At 44.1% G+C, this 14,435-nt stretch overlaps 1 protein-coding gene and 1 long non-coding RNA gene across 5 annotated transcripts in view; one reads left to right on the forward strand and one right to left on the reverse strand.

The window, feature by feature from the left end:
* Positions 1-14,435, forward strand: part of HELT (helt bHLH transcription factor) — a 131,487-nt gene that overhangs the window by 88,331 nt on the left and 28,721 nt on the right. The window lies entirely within an intron of this gene.
* LOC309540790 overlaps positions 1-14,435 on the reverse strand; it is a 40,515-nt gene that overhangs the window by 17,061 nt on the left and 9,019 nt on the right. The window contains exon 3 of one of the 3 annotated variants that reach the window (XR_014223498.1): positions 3,601-3,879. The exons of the other annotated variants lie outside the window; for them this stretch is intronic. This is a non-coding gene — a long non-coding RNA (uncharacterized lncRNA). Of the gene's footprint in view, positions 1-3,600; positions 3,880-14,435 lie in introns of those variants that run through there. 3 annotated transcript variants of the gene reach the window in all.

The raw sequence follows: 14,435 nt of genomic DNA on the forward strand, positions 1-14,435 counted from the left end.
ATTTGCTTGTGAAAGATTTACTCAATATATTTATGGCAACACAGTGGCTGTGGAAACTGATCATAAGCCTATCAGAACTTTATTCCACGAACCACTGAATGACTGTACATTACAGATCAAATGAACGATGCTGAAACTGCAGAAGTATCATCTGTAGGTGACTTAAACACAACAGGGAAATGTTTGTTCACTGCAGATGCGCTTTCAAGTGTTGTTCCCCCCCCTGCAGTAGTGGAAAAGATTTCAGAGACATATTTATGTGGATATGCTTGCTGCTTCCCTTCCTGTGGCAAATGAAAATGGCAAATGAGAAACTACAGCAGATCAAAGATGAATCTGATAAAGATCTATGCAAATCCTGAATGAAGTAGTAATTAGAGGCTGGCATGAAACTAAGGGCATATGTGATGTAAGTTTCAGAGATTACTAGAATTTCAGACATGAACTCACAGCGATAGATGGCATCATCTTCAAAGGAAGCAAAGTGGTGATACCTCCTAGCCCTTATAAAGAAATACTACATAAAATCATCTTGCCATTGAGAAATGGGGGGGGGATGCCCTCATGAAGAAATACTACATAAAATCTACAAGGATCATCTTGCCATTGAGAAATGGGGGGGAAATGCACAAAATGTGATATATTGGCCTATAATTAATCAGGATATAATAGCTAAGGTAGAAGGTTGTTTCACCTGCTTAAAATACAAGTCACATCAACAACCAGAGCCATTGAATCCAGTTCCTACCAGAAGAAAAAAAAACACCTGACTTAATCACATGGCATTCCAAGAACTACTTAATAGTTACAGATTATTATTCTCTCTTTTCAGAAATACACACAATTCAATGTACCAGCAGTAGAGCAGTGATTGCCAGCCTGAAATGGGATATTCAACAGACATCATATTCCAGATGAAGTGTTCAGTGATAATGTTCCACAGTTCTCATGTGCAGAATTCAGGATGTTTGCCAAAGACTGGGATTTTCAACACAAACCATCAAGCCCTAACTTTCCTCAGTTGAATGGGCTTATAGAAAGGTCTGTCCAGAAGGTCAAAAATCTGTCGAAGAAAGCTTTAGACAGTGGAAGTGACTGATACAATTCTCTGCTGATTCAAGGAGCACCCCAGTGGAGAATGGTTGATCTCCTGCACAACTTTGAATGGGAAGGGGTATCAGAGCTAAAACAGGGATGCGGGTGGCGCTGTGGGTAAAACCGCAGCGCCTAGGACTTGCCGATCGTCAGGTCAGCGGTTCAAATCCCCGCGGCGGGGTGCGCTCCCGTTGTTCGGTCCCAGCGCCTGCCAACCTAGCAGTTCGAAAGCACCCCCGGGTGCAAGTAGATAAATAGGGACCGCTTACTAGCGGGAAGGTAAACGGTGTTTCCGTGTGCTGCGCTGGCTTGCCAGATGCAGCTTGTCACGCTGGCCACATGACCCAGAAGTATCTTCGGACAGCGTTGGCCCCCGGCCTCTTAAGCGAGATGGGTGCGCAACCCCAGAGTCGGACACGACTGGCCCGTACGGGCAGGGGTACCTTTACCTTTATCAGAGCTAAATTGCCTATATCTGAAGATTTACTACAGCCTAACAAAACTGAAAGTCCCAAAAGAGTAAAAGAAATTCAAAAGATGAAACAAAAATATTATTTTGACCAGAAGGCCCCACACTTCTAAAACTTAAGCCAGGATACAAGGTTTGCCTGAGAAATTATTCTACCAATCCCCATGATGGGGTGAGCTCCCGTTGCTCAGTCCCTGCTCCTGACAACCTAGCAGTTCGAAAGCACATCAAAGTGCAAGTAAATAAATAGGTACCGCTCTGGCGGGAAGCGTTTCCGTGCACTGCTCTGCTTCACCAGAAGCGGCTTAGTCATGCTGGCCACATGACCCAGAAGCTGTACGCTGGCTCCCTCGGCCAGTAAAGTGAGATGAGCGCCACAACCCCAGAGTCATCTGCAACTGGACCTAACGGTCAGAGGTCCCTTTACCTTTTACCCGCAACATACACATTCATATAAGGTCGAACTGCATGCAGGACTCTGGGAATTTCATACACCAAACTAGTTTCTGTGCAGAAATATTTGACTTGTGTGAATCAACCCTTAGAATGGTATAACTTAAAGCAATATAATTCGGCTTCACTATATTTTCTGTTGTATACTATAGTTTATACTATAGTATAGTCTATACTGAAGTCTGTATTATAATCTCAGTGTCTGTTAAGAGTGCATTCACACAATGCCCTTGTGAATAAGTGCTGGAAACTTAAGAACTCTATAGAGGTGGTCAAGGGAACAGTTGTTGTTGTTGTTGTTTAGTCGTTTAGTCGTGTCCGACTCTTCGTGACCCCATGGACCAGAGCACGCCAGGCACTTCTGTCCTCCACTGCCTCCCGCAGTTTGATCAGACCCATGCTGGTAGCTTCAAGAACACCATCCAACCATCTCATTCTCTGTCGTCCCCTTCTCCTTGTGCCCTCCATCTTTCCCAACATCAGGGTCTTTTCCAGGGAGTCTTCTCTTCTCATGAGGTGGCCAAAGTATTGCAGCCTCAGCTTCACGATCTGTCCTTCCAGTGAGCGCTCAGGGCTGATTTCCTTCAGAATGGAGAGGTTTGATCTTCTTGCAGTCCATGGGACTCTCAAGAGTCTCCTCCAGCACCATAATTCAAAAGCATCAATTCTTCGGCGATCAGCCTTCTTTATGGTCCAGCTCTCACTTCCATACATCACTACTGGGAAAACCATGGCTTTTACTATACGGACCTTTGTTGGCAAGGTGATGTCTCTGCTTTTTAAGATGTTGTCTAGGTTTGCCATCGCCTTTCTCCCAAGGAGCAGGCGTCTTTTAATTTCGTGACTGCTGTCACCATCTGCACTGATCATGGAGCCCAAGAAAGTAAAATCTCTCACTGCCTCCATTTCTTCCCCTTCTATTTGCCAGGAGGTGATGGGCCCAGTGGCCATGATCTTCGTTTTTTTGATGTTGAGCTTCAGACCATATTTTGCGCTCTCCTCTTTCACCCTCATTAAAAGGTTCTTTAATTCCTCTTCACTTTCTGCCATCAAGGTTGTGTCATCTGCATATCTGAGGTTGTTGATATTTCTTCCGGCAATCTTAATTCCGGCTTGGGATTCATCCAGCCCAGCCTTTCGCATGATGAATTCTGCATATAAGTTAAATAAGCAAGGAGACAATATACAGCCTTGCCGTACTCCTTTCCCAATTTGGAACCAATCAGTTGTTCCATATCCAGTTCTAACTGTAGCTTCTTGTCCCACATAGAGATTTCTCAGGAGACAGATGAGGTGATCAGGCACTCCTATTTCTTTAAGAACTTGCCATAGTTTGCTGTGGTCAACACAGTCAAAGGCTTTTGCATAGTCAATGAAGCAGAAGTAGATGTCTTTCTGGAACTCTCTAGCTTTCTCCATTATCCAGCTCATGTTTGCAATTTGGTCTCTGGTTCCTCTGCCTCTTCTAAATCCAGCTTGCACTTCTGGGAGTTCTCGGTCCACATACTGCTTGAGCCTTCCTTGTAGAATTTTAAGCATAACCTTGCTAGCGTGTGAAATGAGTGCAATTGTGCGGTAGTTAGCACTCGCCTTTTCACACTTCTGGTGCTTTCATGGGAATACTGCTACAGCAACATGGTCATAACAAAAAGAGGAAAATGTTGGAGTGAGAGCCTCCACACTTCTGTGCAGATGAACATCTGACACAGAAGGAGAAGCATCAGATTGCAATATTAGTGCAAAAGCACGGCACCCTCTGTCTGCAACAGGCGTGCAGCTGTCACAGAATGTCATATGACTGCGGTGGAAGGAAAAGAGTTCCACGCTGTTCTGATACAAATGGGAGTAAAATGTTGCACAACCTATAGGAAAGTAGCAGAAAATATATAGGTAAGGAAAGGAAGTGAGTTGTCCTGAAAGATTAGACAGATGTTGTTGCATACCCACTTCATGCTCTATGCCCTTCTGAGTCTGGCACAGAATGATTTCAGGAAAGTTCTGCAGTCAGAAACTGGGAGAGGTAGTTGCTGGCTAATGGTGACACTCAATGATTTCTGCCGTGTGTGTATGGCACAGAACATCATTGCTTCCTCTAGCAGCCAGCCAGCGGAGTTATTTCAGACAGTCCAGAGGTTACTGACTCCCCATGTGGAGCCCTCAAAGAGCTGCTCTGACCAACTGGCTGAGCTCAGAGATCTAAACTAGTTGCCGATGTACTACTGGGCTAGGTTCAAGGTCATACTATTAGTATACAAAGCCATTAATAACTTGGGACCAGTTTACCCATGAGATCACCATGCACCACATGTGCTTACTCAACTGCTTTGATCAGTGGAACTGGCACTGTTACAGGTGCCACATAATACCCGTTCCATATTTGTAAGATCTCAATCATTTAGTGTGATAGCACCTACATGTTGGAACCCCCTGCCTATTGGTATCAACCATGCACCTTCACTGTATTCTTTTCGATGCCTGCTAAAAACAATTCTTGTTTAGGCAAGCCTACCCAGATGCTTAGAAATGCTGGTGTGAATTTTAATCTGTTTAGTATTCAAACTGTTTGTATGGTTTAATGCATTGTATTCCACCCCACCCTCCGATTTTATGGTTATGTCTTTTTTTAAACTACTCTGAGGTCTTTTACAATCAAGCAGTGTATAAATTTTATGACATAAATAAATGAAATTGAAATGTACACATTTACTTATTTATTTATTAATTGCAATATTGAGATTGTGACATACCCAAATTACTATAAATTATTGTTTCCAGTAATTTGCTAGTTACTTATTCACTAATAGCGGACCATTTGGATCCCTTCCAGTCGGGATTCAGGCCTCATCATGGGACTGAAACTGCCTTGGTCGCACTGGTTGATGATCTCCGGCGGGCTAGGGACAAAGGTGAGAGCTGTTTCCTAGTTCTGCTGGATCTCTCAGCGGCGTTCAATACCATCGACCATAGCATCCTTCTGGACCGTCTTGAGGGGCTGGGAGCTGAGGGCACTGTTATACAGTGGTTCCGCTCCTTCCTCCTGGGCCGTGTTCAGAAAGTGGTGGTGGGGGATGAGTGTTCAGACCCCTGGGCTCTCACTTGTGGGGTGCCTCAGGGTTCTGTCCTCTCCCCCATGCTTTTCAACATCTACATGCGGCCGCTGGGAGAGATCATCAGGAGGTTTGGGCTGGGTGTTCATCAGTATGCGGATGATACCCAGCTCTACCTCTCTTTTAAATCAGAACAAGTGAAGGCGGTGAAGGTCCTGTGTGAGTGTCTGGAGGCGGTTGGAGGATGGATGGCGGCTAACAGATTGAGGTTGAATCCTGACAAGACAGAAGTACTGTTTTTGGGGGACAGGAGGCGGGCAGGTGTGGAGGATTCCCTGGTCCTGAATGGGGTAACTGTGCCCCTGAAGGACCAGGTGCGCAGTCTGGGAGTCATTTTGGACTCTCAGCTGTCCATGGAGGCACAGGTTAAATCTGTGTCCAGGGCAGCTGTTTACCAGCTCCATCTGGTACGTAGGCTGAGACCCTATCTGCCTGCGGACTGTCTCGCCAGAGTGGTGCATGCTCTGGTTATCTCCCGCTTGGACTACTGCAATGCACTCTACGTGGGGCTACCTTTGAAGGTGACTCGGAAACTACAACTAATCCAGAATGCGGCAGCTAGACTGGTGACTGGGAGCGGCCACCGAGACCATATAACACCGGTCTTGAAAGACCTGCATTGGCTCCCAGTACGTTTCCGAGCACAATTCAAAGTGTTGGTGCTGACCTTTAAAGCCCTAAACGGCCTCGGTCCAGTATACCTGAAGGAGCGTCTCCACCCCCATCATTCTGCCCGGACGCTGAGGTCCAGCGCCGAGGGCCTTCTGGCGGTTCCCTCATTGCGAGAAGCAAAGCTACAGGGAACCAGGCAGAGGGCCTTCTCGGTAGTGGCGCCCACCCTGTGGAACGCCCTTCCAGCAGATGTCAAAGCGATAAACAACTACCTGACATTCAGGAGACATCTTAAGGCAGCCCTGTTCAGGGAAGTTTTTAACGTGTGATATTTTATTGTATTTTTGGTTTTTATGGAAGCTGCCCAGAGTGGCTGGGGAGGCCCAGCCAGATGGGCGGGGTATAAATAATAAATTATTATTATTATATTATTATTATTATAATCACAGCACATGTTTTCCCAATGACAAAAAAGTGGTAGTGCTGGGCAAGCAAAAAAGTTAAAGAATATTGGGAAAAGATATATAATGAGATTGGGGGGGGGATGTTCAAAACAACCCTCCGAAAAATCCCAGAAGCATTTCTATTAGGAATTGTTCAGACAGAGGTTCCCAGGGGTTGAAAAAAATTATTCATGTATGCAACAACAGCGACTCGGATTTTGCTAGCCCCAAAAAATGGAAAGTGTGGGAGGTCCCTAGCAAGGAGAATTGGCAACTTAAGATGAAAAAAATATGCAGAGTTAGGAGGTCTAACAAGCAGAATAAAAGAGCAAGAAGAACAGGTATTTAAAGAGGAGTGGGAAATTCTTGTTGAGTATATTGAAAACAATTGTGCGCAGTTGAAAACACTGGCAGTATTAAAGTAAATTGAACAGTATAACATATATTGAAGTGATGCACAATAGGAGAACAGAATTAGATGGATATATCAAAATACGCAGGAATGGTGGGTAAGTTAAATGAACCTTGAAAGGGGAAGGAGGGAAGACAATGAATGTATGGTATAATATCAGATGTTTAATTTGAACGGTATAATTTGGAAATTTAATAAAAATTACAAATAAATAAAAAGACTTTTTTTAAAAAAAAGATTGTGATAAGGTCCCGAGGTGAAAAAATTAAGGTGGTAGGTTTGGTGCTAAAGTCTAGGAACAGTTCTACATGCAGAAGCAGGCAGAGCTGTGAGGTCCCAGTGCCTGCATGTTGGGTGAAAAAGTTTAAGTTTATTAAAGGATGGGAAACGTTTTGCAACTGCTAAGCCCATAGAAAAGAAAAAAAGGCCTCCACTTGAATCACAAAAGAACCAGACTGTGATTCCTTAATATAAAAAGGGTCACAGAGCAGCTTTAAAATGTCTTCAGGGGCAAAGGTGACAAGAAGTCTCCAGCTGATGATATAAATACTTCAGGTATTTACAGAACAGTGAGCACCTTGGATATAAAAATCTATACAAATCCATAAGGAAGGACGTATGGAGTGAGCATGGTGCTCTGTATGCTGAACTGTATACAGGTGAGGACTGCCATACGTCCAGGTTTTCCAGGACGTATCTGGGATTTGCCCATCGGAAATAGCTTCCGTGGCAGAATCGCTAAAAATGTCCAGAAGTGTTCACAGAGGAAAGATGTGAAATCCAATGTTCTTCGGTCTATTTCTCCCCCCCCTATTCCCAGAGGAGCCCCCCCACCCCCGTGCTTTGGTAGTAATAAAAATTGGTAGTTATTTCAAGAAATAAATGAGACTTTCTTAACTTTTGGAGCTAGCTCTCTGAGGCGAAGCTGACCAAAGATCAAAACTGGTGAGGCAACTTTGTTTCCTAAAATGTCTCCTGTTAGCTTCTGCCTCTCTGTCAGCTCTAACCCCAAATTACCAGTCAGAAGATATCAAGTGGTATTTTACCCCTCCAGGCACACCGGCATCTGTGAATGGTTAACCGTGATCCCTGATAACTATTAACGTCCATTTAGGAAATCCAAGATAGTTATAACTATTGTAACCTTTTCCCTAGATAACATTTTGTTCCAACCGTTCTTACTAAACCTCCATTTGTCTCCCTCCTTCCCTAAGGCTTTGTTTTTTTAAGGCTGTTTGTCTTTTAAGCTGGTGAGATTTCTTTGCCATTTTACCTGTATAAGAAGCCTGTAGTGGATAGCACTTTACAACTGTCCATAGCTGCCAAACCATGGACTGTTGGGTTACATTGACACTGGCAAAGATGTGTAAGCCAGTGTCAGGGTCAGGCACTGTTGGGAACATGTTGCGGCCCACACCCCTGCAAGGGGGCAACACTGTCAACCTCCAGGCAGCCTTTCTCAACCTGTGGGTCCCCAGATGTTGTTGGACTACAACTCCCATCACCCTCAGCTGGCAAGGCCAGAGCTTAGGGATGATGGGAGTTGTAGTCCAACAACATCTGGGGACCCACAGGTTGAGAGCCGCTGCTCCAGAGCCTTCTTGCCCAGCTGGTGCCTGCATTCACCTGCCCTCCCTAAGCATGCAAATCATTGAGGGGTCAGGAAATAGAGCAAGATATTCCACTTGCCTGCTTTCCCTCTGGGGGCTTCTGTGGTTTGGGTCCAGAGGAAGGGAGTATGTGAAAGGTCAGTGGAAGCAAACAAGAGGTGGACCCAATAAGGGAGTCGGCCAACTAAAGGCATCTTCCCCAAGGACTCTCCCAAAATCTGGAGTCAGCATTGCCCAAACCCACCAAGATCAATAAGGAAGTATCATCTTCTCACTGTGATGTGACCAAAAAGTAGCTGTTAAGTCCTTTCAAATATTTCCGAACCATTATAGCCCACATGTCAGCCAGTTACCTCCCAGTGTCTCACAACTGTGATATTCCAATGGAGCTATTGCGGATTGGATTTCCCTTTTAGTTTTGAAGTTAATTATTAATTTTGTCATTGTTGAGAACATTAAGACTTAGAATATCATTTGCTATGTTTTCATAAAATTGGGGCTTTAAGCGCTAAGGTGAGCATCTTGTTTTTATTCATTTATTTCGTAAAAATTTATACACTGCTTGATTGTAAAACAAACAAACAAACAAACAAACAAACCTCAAAGTGGGTTACAAAAAAGCTAAGCAGTTAAATCAATGAAATTTACAATACTTTGAAACATACAAATAGTTAGAATACTAAAACAGATTAGAATTCACAGCAGCATTTCTAAGCATCTGGGTAGGCTTGCCTAAACAATAAAGTTTTTAGCAGGTGCTGAAAAGAATACACTGAATGCACCTGATTGATATCATTAGGCAAGGAGTTCCAAAGGCGCTACCACACTGAATGACTGAGTTACTGCAAATGTGGAACTGGCATTATGTGGCACCTGTAGTAGTGCCAGTTCTATGGATTGAAGGCAAGTAGGCACATATGGTGTAAGGTGATCTCATAGGTAAACTGGCCCCAAGTTATTACCGTATTTTTCGCTCCATAAGACACACTTTTTAAAAAAATGACATTTATTAAAATTTCAGAGACAAGAATTACATAAAAACAAGAAATACAAAAATAAAAGACAAGAATAAAAATACAAGAAAAATATAAGATACAAAATACAAAAAAACACTTAAAAAGGAAAATAAAAAATAAAAAATGAATCAATCTTTCCATGCCTTACATTCATATCCTTGTTTCCCTGACCTCCTCATACCTCCCTTTTTTGTGTTCCAATTCAATTAGTTAATTCAGCAATTTCTTTCCCTCTTTATTTTCTCCTAATCCTTTAACTTGATATAGTATAACTTTAAATTTTCACCTGTTGTCAATCCATTTTTACATACACCTTTATAGCATTACTGCTTAAACCACTTAACTTCATTCTAACATCATTCTAACATTCATTAATTTTACAATATTTCTGTAGATAATCTTTAAATTTCTTCCAATCTTCTTTCACCAACTCTTCTCCCTGGTCTCGGATTCTGCCAGTCATTTCCGCCAATTCCATGTAGTCCATCACCTTCATCTGCCATTCTTCCAGAGTGGGTAGGTCTTGTGTCTTCCAATACTTTGCAATAAGTATTCTTGCTGCTGTTGTGGCATGCATAAAGAAAGTTCTATCCTTCTTTAGCACCAATTGGCCGACTATATCCAGGAGAAAGACCTCTGGTTTCTTCAAGAAGGTATATTTAAATACCTTTTTCAATTCATTATAGATCATCTCCCAGAAAGCCTTAATCCTTGGGCACACTTTTTTCCTCTTAAAAACTAAGGGGAAATGTCTGTGCATCTTATGGAGCAAATGTGTGGTCCCTGGATCTAAATTGCCGGAGTGCGGCATGCTCCTGAGCCGCTCTTTGGGGCTGGCGGGGGAAACCCGGGCTTCCCCCTCCAGCCCTGGGAGCAGCGGGCAGGCTGCCTGCAGATGCCCCACACTCCCGAGCAGCTCTGGGGTAGCCAGCGAAGCCTCCGCAGGGCAGCGGGATGCAGGCTCCCCGCTGCCCTGCGGAGGCTTCGGGGGCTACCCCAGAAGCCAGAACAGCTAGAGGGAGCGCTGTGCAGTAACTAATATTACACACACACAGAAAGAGAGCAATACAGGAACTAATATTTAATTAAAACACATTAAAAAATACAGTAACTAATATTACACACACACACACACACAGAGAGAGAGAGAGAGAGCGAGAGAGAGCGCGCAAGATCTAGGACCTAGCCCAGTAGCAGATCGGCAACCAGTGCAGAACTCTGAGCACTGGTTATATGTTGACAAGGCCTCACTCCTGTCAGCAACTGTGCAGCAGCATTCTGCATTAACTGCAGCCTTTGCACAAGGAAAATCCCCACATAAATCAAATCGCAGTAATCCACTCCTGGAGTAAACAACACATGAACTATTGCAACAAGGCTTTCTGGTTCCTGGAATGGCTGTAGCTACCAAAGCAATTGCAGTTGATAAAAGGCACCCCCAGCCCCTGAGGCTACCTGTGCCTTCCATGTCAGAGCTGGATCCAACGCCCTGGGCTCTGTGGTTTAGACCACAGTGCCACCCACGCCCCATTAAAGGTAGAATTAGAACCAATGAAATCCCATCTTTTAGATTTAGGGGAGCTAGTCTCAAACGTTTGTTGGGGGAGACCTAGGGTTTTTTTGTGGGGGAAGTTATTTGTCCTGTCTTCACGCTTTTTATGATGGAGGACCGCTGTAGCCACCCCCAACGACACGTACTCAAGATGGAAGGGGAGGGAACAGCTGCAGTCGCCTGCGGTTCCTGCGCAATGTTTGCCATCTTGCCAAAGGTTGCAGGCAGCTTTACCTGCAGCAATTGCATGTTGATTGCCCTCTTAGAAGACAAAGTCCAGCAACTGGAGGAACGTGTAGCTATGCTCCAAAGAATTAGAGAGCTGGAGCTCTTCTTGGAAGCAACAGAGCGCACCGTCTCCACCAAGGAGGAGACAGGGGACTCCCCTGAGAAGGAGGCTAGTTCACCAACACAGGAGCCAGATATATGGAGAAACGTGACTCAAAGAAGTAGGAGGCCCAGGGTTCGCTCTGATTGTTTAGAAATACACAATCGCTTTGAGGTCCTCTCCCCTAGCATGGAAGACGAAGAGCAGACTCCATTTGAGGATATCTCCCTCATTACAGTCAATCAGGTATATGAAGACGAGCAGCAAAGTCAGTCCTCAGGGAATGTGCAGGCGACCTTGGAACGGACAGCTCACGGAAGAACCCCGACCAAACCTAAGAGGAGGTGTGTAGTGGTGATAGGGGATTCCCTACTGAGGGGAACAGAAGCAGTGATCTGTGGGCCTGACAAGATGTCTCGGGAAGTGTGCTGTCTCCCCGGGGCTAAGATCCAAGATGTAACTGAACGACTGCAAGGAATCATAAAACCCACTGACAAATACCCCTTTCTCTTGGTTCATGTGGGAACCAATGACACTGCAAGCAATAGCCTCCAGAAGATCAAAAGAGACTACGAGGCTCTGGGCAGGAAATTGAAGCAATTAAATGCACAAATTGTCATCTCATCTGTCCTCCCAGTTGAATGACGTGGCCCAGGGAGAGAGGGAAAAATAGTGGAAGTGAACAGCTGGCTTTGCAAATGGTGTAAACAGGAACGGTTTGGATTCTTAGATCACGGACTGCAGTTTCTTGAAGATGGACTTCTGGCAAGCGATGGGCTGCACCTCACAACGGTTGGGAGGAATGTTTTTGCCAAAAATCTCAGAAACCTCATCAGGAGGGCTTTAAACTGACTAATGTGGGGGAGGGAGACAGTGCTCCTGAAGGTAGGAGTCTATCAATTGATGAAGATAATAATAATAATAATAATAATAATAATAATAATAATAATAATATTTATTTATATCCCGCCCTCCCCAGCCGAAGCTGGGCTCAGGGCGGCTAACAACAATCAAAATAGTTCAACATTCTAAAACATTCATTATAAAATTAATTAAATCAAATTAAAATCAAATTAATGGCAACCATCAAGCAAATTTTTGTGCAGATTGCCAGAGGAGGGGGTCAGGCTGCACCCTGACAAAAGGCCTGGTGGAACAGCTCTGATGATCATCCAAATGTCATAGACCAAATGGAGCAAACAGCACGCAGACCTAGTGGTGGGAGGAAAAAATCCTTAAATAAGAGACACAGGGGAATGATTAATGGACTTCAATGTCTGTACACTAATGCGCAAAGCATGGGAAATAAACAAGATGAGCTTGAGCTCTTGGTACAGCAAACTAAATATGACATAATAGGCATCACTGAAACCTGGTGGGATAAGTCCCACGACTGGAATGTAATAATGGAGGGATACAATCTATGTCAGAGAAGCAGACCAGACAAGAAAGGAGGAGGAGTGGCGTTATATGTCAGGGATGTGTATACCTGTGAAGAGATCCAAGATTTAGAATCTCAAAGCCAAAGTGAGAGCATTTGGGTCAAAATTAAGGGAGAGAAGAATAACAGTGACCTCATTGTGGAAGTTTACTATAGATCCCCAAGCCAAACGGAGGACATAGATGATGCCTTCCTGGAACAGATGGCCAAGCATGCAAAAGGAAGGGAGATAGTAGTAATGGGGGACTTCAATTACCCGGATATTTGTTGGATGTCAAACTCAGCCAAGAGCATAAGGTCAAACAGATTCCTCACTGGCCTTGCAGACAACTTCATTGTCCAGAAAGTGGGAGAAGCAACAAGAGGAACAGCCATTTTAGATCTGGTCCTAACCAATGTTGATGACCTGGTTAGTGGGGTAGAAGTGGAAGGATCATTAGGTGCGAGTGATCATGCTCTTCTGAAGTTTACTATACAGCAGAAAGGAGCAGCCAAGCATACTAGGACTCAATTTCTTGACTTTAAGAAAGCCAACTTCATAAAACTTAGGCAAGTGCTGGGTGAGATCCCATGGACAGTAATACTAAAAGGAAAGGGAGTTCATGATGGCTAGGAGTTTGTTAAGAGGGAGATAGTAAAAGCACAACTTCAGGCAATACCAATGAGACGGAAACATGGAAGGTGCCTAAAGAAGCCAGGGTGGCTATCTAAAGAACTTTTAACTGAACTAAGATTAAAAAAGGATGTGTACAAAAAATGGAAAAGGGGGGAACCACCAAAGAGGAATTCAAACAAATAGCCAGCACGTGTAGACACAAAGTCAGAAAAGCTAAAGCACAGAATGAACTCAGGCTTGCTAGAGAGGTTAAAAGCTACAAAAAAAGGCTTTTATGGGTATGTTCGTAGCAAAAGGAAGAACAAAGAAACAGTGGGGTCACTCAGAGGAGAAGATGGTGAAATGCAAACAGGGGACACAGAAAGGGCTGAACTCCTCAATGCCTTCTTTGCCTCAGTCTTCTCCGATAAAGAAAACAATGCCCGACCTGAAGAATTTGGAGCAAATGATTCAGCAGAGGAAACACAGCCCAGAATAACTAAGGAGATAGTACAAGAATACTTGGCTAGTTTAGATGTATTCAAGTCTCCAGGGCCAGAAGAACTGCATCCAAGAGTATTAAAAGAACTGGCAGAGGTGATCTCAGAACCACTGGCAGTCATCTTTGAGAATTCCTGGAGAACAGGTGAAGTCCCGGCAGACTGGAGGAGGGCAAATGTTGTCCCTATTTTCAAAAAGGGGAAAAGAGAGGACCCAAATAATTACTGCCCAGTCAGTCTGACATCAATACCAGGGAAGATTCTGGAGCAGATCATTAAGCAGTCTGTGAGCACCTAGAAAGGAATGCTGTGATCACCAATAGTCAGCATGGATTTCTGAAAAATAAGTCATGTCAGACTAACCTGATCTCGTTTTTTGACAGAATTACAAGCCTGGTAGATGAAGGGAATGCAGTGGATGTAGCCTACCTTGATTTCAGCAAGGCATTTGACAAGGTACCCCATGATATTCTTGTAAAGAAGCTGGTAAAATGTGGTCTTGACTATGCTACCACTCAGTGGATTTGTAACTGGCTGACTGACCAAACCCAAAGGCTGCTCATCAATGGTTCCTCTTCATCCTGGAGAAGAGTGACTAGTGGGGTGCCACAGGGTTCTGTCTTGGGCCCGGTCTTATTCAACATCTTTATCAATGACTTGGATGATGGACTCAAGGGCATCCTGATCAAATTTGCAGATGACACCAAACTGGGAGGGGTGGCTAACACCCCAGAGGACAGGATCACACTTCAAAATGACCTTGACAAATTAGAGAACTGGGCCAAAACAAACAAGATGAATT

The sequence above is a fragment of the Podarcis vaucheri genome (genome assembly GCF_965113315.1).
Source record: "Podarcis vaucheri genome assembly, chromosome: 9".
NCBI lineage: Eukaryota > Metazoa > Chordata > Lepidosauria > Squamata > Lacertidae > Podarcis > Podarcis vaucheri.